The sequence below is a fragment of the Anolis carolinensis genome, chromosome 4, assembly GCF_035594765.1.
Source record: "Anolis carolinensis isolate JA03-04 chromosome 4, rAnoCar3.1.pri, whole genome shotgun sequence".
Classification (NCBI taxonomy): Eukaryota; Metazoa; Chordata; class Lepidosauria; order Squamata; family Dactyloidae; genus Anolis; species Anolis carolinensis.
The window spans coordinates 204882657-204889072 of record NC_085844.1 but is presented as its reverse complement, the minus strand read 5'-3'; positions in this window follow the sequence as shown (position 1 = coordinate 204889072).

Here is a 6416-nt window from a genome sequence, read left to right as displayed (position 1 = left end):
AGTTATCTTAAAAGTACAGTGCATCCTCTTGATCAACTGAGAATATGTTCCAATATCTCTGATACCTGAAACCACAGAGAATAGCAAGCCCTATATTTGGGTTACACTTGGGCCTGATATATAACATAGAATGAGACTGGAGGACCTAGAGAAGATTTGGAGCTCAGGTAGGTGAAACCATGGATACTGAGTCCATGGATAAGGAGCTTGCTTCTTTTAAAGAAGGCAGAATAGGGATATCTTTTTAGAATTAAGGGATAATTGATTTTCAATATATGCTCAAAACTGGAGCCTGAGTTGGATCAGAACTCTGCTCACAGCTTAATCATTCAAAAATAGTTTCATATTTCACACTAGTTTTTTTCCCCTATGTCTCCCTAACCAAAAGGAGACAGGAAGACTTTTGTTAACTTTTTGTTTAATAATTCACAGTTGGAAGTGCTTGGTCTTCATTGCAAATTATTTCATGATTGTGTCAGCATTTGCATGTGCACGACAACAACCCTTGACCTGAACATGCTGTAACTGTCATCTTCATTTGGACAGATTCACTTTGCTGCTATGGGCTATTTTCCCCCTTTCACTAAAGAACAAGAAATCCTCTGGGCTGCAACATTTCAGCCTGATTGTGTTACAGAAACTCGTTATAATAAGGTATTTATTATACAGTAGAGTCTCACTTATCCAAGCTAAACGGGTCGGCAGAAGCTTGGATAAGCGAGTATCTTGGATAATAAGGAGGGATTAAGGAAAAGCCTATTAAACATCAAATTAGGTTATGATTTTACAAATTAAGCACCAAAACATCATGTTATACAACAAATTCGACAGAAAAAGTAGTTCAATACACAGTAATGTTATGTTGTAATTACTGTATTTACGAATTTAGCACCAAAATATCACAACATATTGAAAACATTGACACAAAAATGGCATGGATAATCCAGAAGCTTGGATAAGCGAGGCTTGGATAAGTGAGACTCTTACTTACTTACTTAGGTGATCCCTCGGAGCTCAAGGATGATGGTCCTCCAGGTGTAGTGTCTTGGCGGTGGATGCGTAGGTGGCTGTGGAGACCTATTCTTGACCCGCATGTTCTTCTGCAGTGAAGAACATATGCAGTATCTGTAATTAATTACTTGCCTATGCACCAGGTTACAGCTGAGTCCAGTACACAGACATATATGCAAATTAAGCATCCTTTATCCAGCATTCTGAAATACTTCAGAATCCAAACCTGCCCACATGATTGTCTGAGATAGTGACATCTTTGTTTTCTGATGGTTTAGTGTTAACAAAATTAGTTTCATGCACAAAATTATTTAAAACATTATCAGTGTGTCTATGAAACATAAATGAGTTTCATGTTTAGATTTGGGTCCCATCTCCATTTCTAATTATATACATATGTGCAAATAGAGGAATTTCAAAATCTCAAAAGCTTCTACTTCCAAGCATTTCAGATAAGGGATATTCAACATGTACTGCATATTTAAACTTCTTGTTTATCATTATGCAGTTTAGTCACTAGGCGGCACTGGATTTAGTTCTTTTTCAATGTTTCCTATTGCTCTTTTCTTGTTTGAGAGGGAAAATAAAATGCCTTGCTCAACTTGCTGACTGATGTGTCCTTTAATGCTGCAACTACACTGAATTTTGATACATTTTGACACCACTTTAACTGTCATGGCTCAATTCTATGGAATCATAGAAGGTGTAGTTTTACCAAGTCTTTAGTCCCCTTGGGGAGATAGGGCGGAATACAAATAAAGTATCAATAATAATAATAATAATAATAATAATAATAATAATAATAATAATAATAATATTCTAGCCTTTTCTGGTCCCTAAGCAAAATAGAACTCCCATGATTCCATAGCATTGAGCCATGGCAGCTAAAGCGCTGACAAACTGCATTCGGTGTACGGTGTATATGTACCCTAAAGTTTGAATGTTTTCTTTGAAAAGAAACCAATTAGGCACATAGTTAAGGAAGTAAACAGAAGCTGAGCTCTAATCAAATGGAGGCTCTGTGAATTTATGGTTCCCATGTACAGGAATTAGGTGAATGACCTGTGCTGCATTTCCCCTGGAAGAGCAGGTGTGTTTATTACTATTTCTGTGACTGGACTCCTTCCATCTCTGCCACTTGAGGCATAAATAGACTGTGGCTCAGGCTGGATCTACACTGTCCAATATCCCAGAATCGTATCAAAGATTATCTGATTATTCTAGATTAACCCACAGTGTAGACTCATATAATCCAATTCCAAGCAGATAATCTGGGATCAGATCCTGGAATATAGGGCAGTGTAGATTCAGAGTGCCAGCTCAACAGAGAAGCTCAACAATATATGATCTCATCACGTTGCCCAGTTTAATGTTTTCAATAAACTAGATATTTCTTGTATGCCCACTTGCCCCCCCCCCCCCCCCAGTTTGGGCACTCAGTCTCTAAAAGGACCACCATCATTAAATCCCTCCAAAAGGCCTAGAAGATATGAAAGTCACCCTATGCCTAACATTCTGTTAATGGAATTCCAAACTAAGGGGGTATCAATTATTTATATTCAAAGATAATATTTTAACAATAATCTGTAGGCTGCCTTCCCATCAGGCTGCTTTCCCATCTATCCTTGGCCTGATGTTTTATAGTGTGCCTTAAGGAGGCAAAGAATGAACTTATACGCATCCTGTGTGTGTGTTCATTCACTCAGTTGTCTCCAACTCTTCGTGACCTCATGGACCAGTCCACAGCAGAGCTCCCTGTCAGCTATTGCCGCCCCAAGTTTCTTCAGGGTCAAGCCAGTCTCTTCAAGGATCCCATCCATCCATCTTGCCCTTGGTCAGCCTCTCTTCCTTTTTCCTTCCATTTTCCCTAGCATCATGATCTTTTCCAAGCTTTCCTGTCTTCTCATGATGTGGCCAAAATACTTCATCTTTGTCTCTAATATCCTTCCCTCCAGTGAGCTGCCGGGCATTATTTCCTGGACTGGTTGGATCTTCTTGTGGTCCAAGGCACTCTCAGGATTTTCCTCCAGCACCAAAGTTCAAAAGCGTCTATCTTCCTTCGCTCAGCCTTCCATATTGTCCAGCTCCCACATCCATAGGTTACTATGGGGAATACCATTGTTTTAACTATGTGGACCTTCGTTGCCACTGTGATGTCTCTGCTTTTCACTGTTTCATCGAGGTTGGTCATTGCTCTTCTCCCATCCTAAACAAACCCATTCTCATGCTTTGCATAACTTATTTTTTCCTTCAAATAATTTCTGACTAATGGTGACCCTATCATGGAGTTTTCTTTATTTCTTCCTCTGTGGCTGAGAGGATGTGACTTTTCAAGCTCACCAATTGGATTTCCATGGAGGAATAAGAATTCAAACTCTCTTTGTCACCTAGGTCAACATTCAAACCGCTACAGCATGCTGCCTTTCTTATATAACTTATTGACTTAATTGGGAAAAATTATATAAGGAATGATTAGGATGGTCATATTAATTTGAACAAGGCTCATTAGCTAAATTCATCCCAGCAAGTCCCACTGTGCTACCCAATAACTGTTTCCAGGGATGAAGGAAACCATAATAAAAGTAAAAGAGAATCTAATGAATATAAAGACCTAGTAATGAATACTGAACAGCTTTGAGTAAACAGAATCTACCAGAGCTTGGAATGTTATGTCTGTATATCTAATTATTTATCATTGCACTTCTGGGACCAGGGAAAATATTGTGCTATGTGAAAGACCTATTTTAAGAGTATACAGGAACAGTATACAAGTTCTTTAAAACATTAGACAATTCTAATGCAATTTAATAGAAGATAGGGTAGTTGGAGTAAACAGAATCAGAGCTTGGAATGTTATGTCTAAAACTGTGTATCTAATTATTTATCGTTGCACTTCTGGGACAGAGGAAAATCGTATGTTACGTGATAAACCTTTTTAAAGAGTAACCTCTACTTTCCCATTTTCCTAAAGTTGCTTATTTTTTTCTTTTGGATAACTTTTGGCGGAAAATCTGAATGTTATGTGCTGCTGGCCTTCTGGTACAAAAGCTACCTTCCTCCCATCCTCTCATTGCTAAGTCAACACCAAGAGCTGAGCATAAGGCAGCTGCATATGGCATAGCGTGAGTTAGCACTGGAACAATGTGATATTCTTCCTCCTCCATGTATTGAACCTATGCTCCTGTAACTATTAAAGTAACTAAAATAAAATCTAGTTTGACTGCATGAAACATGATGTAATCCTGCATTAATTAGCTTACAAATATAATGCAACCAGGGTGAATCTTTGTTATTGGAAGGATAATAAATAATTATACTTAACTGGTTCTTGGAACCCTACATGTGTAGGTTACAACTGGCCTCTTTTCACCCTGAGGCAGGAACGCATTGCAAAAAATAATTAAAAATGGAGAGAAAATTAGTACTGGAAAACGTGGGTCTCTTCTCATTCTAAAGAATCAAAACTGAAGCAGATGTTCTGATGGAAGAATATTATCTGGTGGAGACACAAGATGTCTCCAATATGACACCAAGCTGAATTAGTGTTTGTTTTGACTGAGCCATGATGGCATATATGTGTGTGTGTGTGTGTTCCTGACCATATCTTAGTGCATTTCCAGACTTGTGTGGATTTGTAGTCCTGGAGAACAAATCCCTCAATTTTGTATGCCCCTCTTTCTAACACACTAAGACCTGGCCATATTAGGACAGCACTTGAAATCGTTACATTTTCAGTCACTGGAATGCTGCCTGAGAGATTATGCTAGTTGTAATCAGAACAAATAGCTCTTCCGATTTTGAGAGTGTTCACTTAGCATTTTCTGGAGCTGCTTCTACATAGCCATGTAATCTGAATCAGAATGTAAATAGAAGAGTTCACTTTGGAGTGCCTACACAGGCACTCCACAAACTGGATGGAAGCAGGGACAGTGACCACAATCCGATCCCTGTATAAGTGCTCTCTTTGTTATAGAGGGCATGTGGAACTTTTAATACTCTAAGTAACATTTGTAAGTGTCATATAAATGAAAAATAGATGTAATAATTACAATTCTGTACAATGCCTAGTTTCTTGCCCCCTCAACTTCTCACCCCTCCTCTATGACATATCAGATATTGGTAAAGATTTAAATTGGAGCCCCCAGTGGCACAGCAGATTAAACTGCTGAGCTGCTGAAATTACTGACTAAAAGGTTGATGGTTCAAATCTGGAGAGGTGAGGTAACAGTGTTCCATGCAGTCATGCCGGCCACATGACCATGGAGGTGTCTATGGATAAAGGTAGCTCTTTGGCTTAGAAATGGAGATGAGCACCACACCCTAGAGTCGGACACGACTAGACTTAATGTCAAGGGGAAACCTTTACCTTTTAAAGGTTTAAATTACTAACAACAACTCCATTATTCCCACCTCACCTCTTTATATATTTTCTTTTTTCTTTTCTTTTACATGACTTTTCCGCTTTTCTTCTGTGTGTGTGTGTGTGTGTGTAAAAAAATATAAATGCTTAATAATGAATATGTTTGGGAAGTGCTCCATGTTTGTCGTTTGCTTCGTGCCATGCATTGTTTACACAGATAAACTTTACCGGATTTTATGGCTTGATCCAGGATATCCCATGAGTTTTTTAACACATTGTTTTCTGGCAAGATTTGTGATGTAACTCACACTGGGGGGACTATACGTTTTGTAGACGCCCCAACCTCTAGCCAGCTTCAGGACTGATTTTAGTGTCTGTGTAGAAGGGCTCTAACTCTCTTTGTATAACTACCATGATCCCCTGTCCTGGCAACAAAAAAATAAACAAACAAACAAAAAAAAACAAGCTCTAATCAATGTAATATCTTCATTTCCCTCTAGTCATAATTGACACAATAATGTGTTTCCTGAGTATGGAAGTTTGAAGCCTGGTAGTCTGATAATCTAACTAGTATATGCTGTAATACAGAAACAAGTATTCTAGCTTTATAGTTTGTTTCCCATTTACTCAGCATGAATACCATTTAGAATAAATCAAAATATAAAGGACTGAATGAGAGCTGTGGCACAGCCAGCAGTTCTCATGATAAAAAAATGATGGGTATTTTCCTGCTACCAGCAGAACATCAAAATGAGAGCTTGAGTACTGAAGGAGAGATAATAAGAGGCAGAATGCCTTAAAGTTGTGAACAAAATAAAGGATATTGATTTTCTGTTCAAATATAATTAAGTAAGGCTTGGTCATGAAACAATTCTAATCTTTATCTTAGGTTTCTTTTAACACTACAGTTCCCTCCACTTCCATGGGGGGTTGGGATGCAGAACTCCTGTGAAAGTGGAAAAACTACAAATAAAAGCCACCCCTTTAAACCTGAGATTGTGCCTCTCTAGGTTCTCATTCAATTCCACAAATATTCAAAACCACA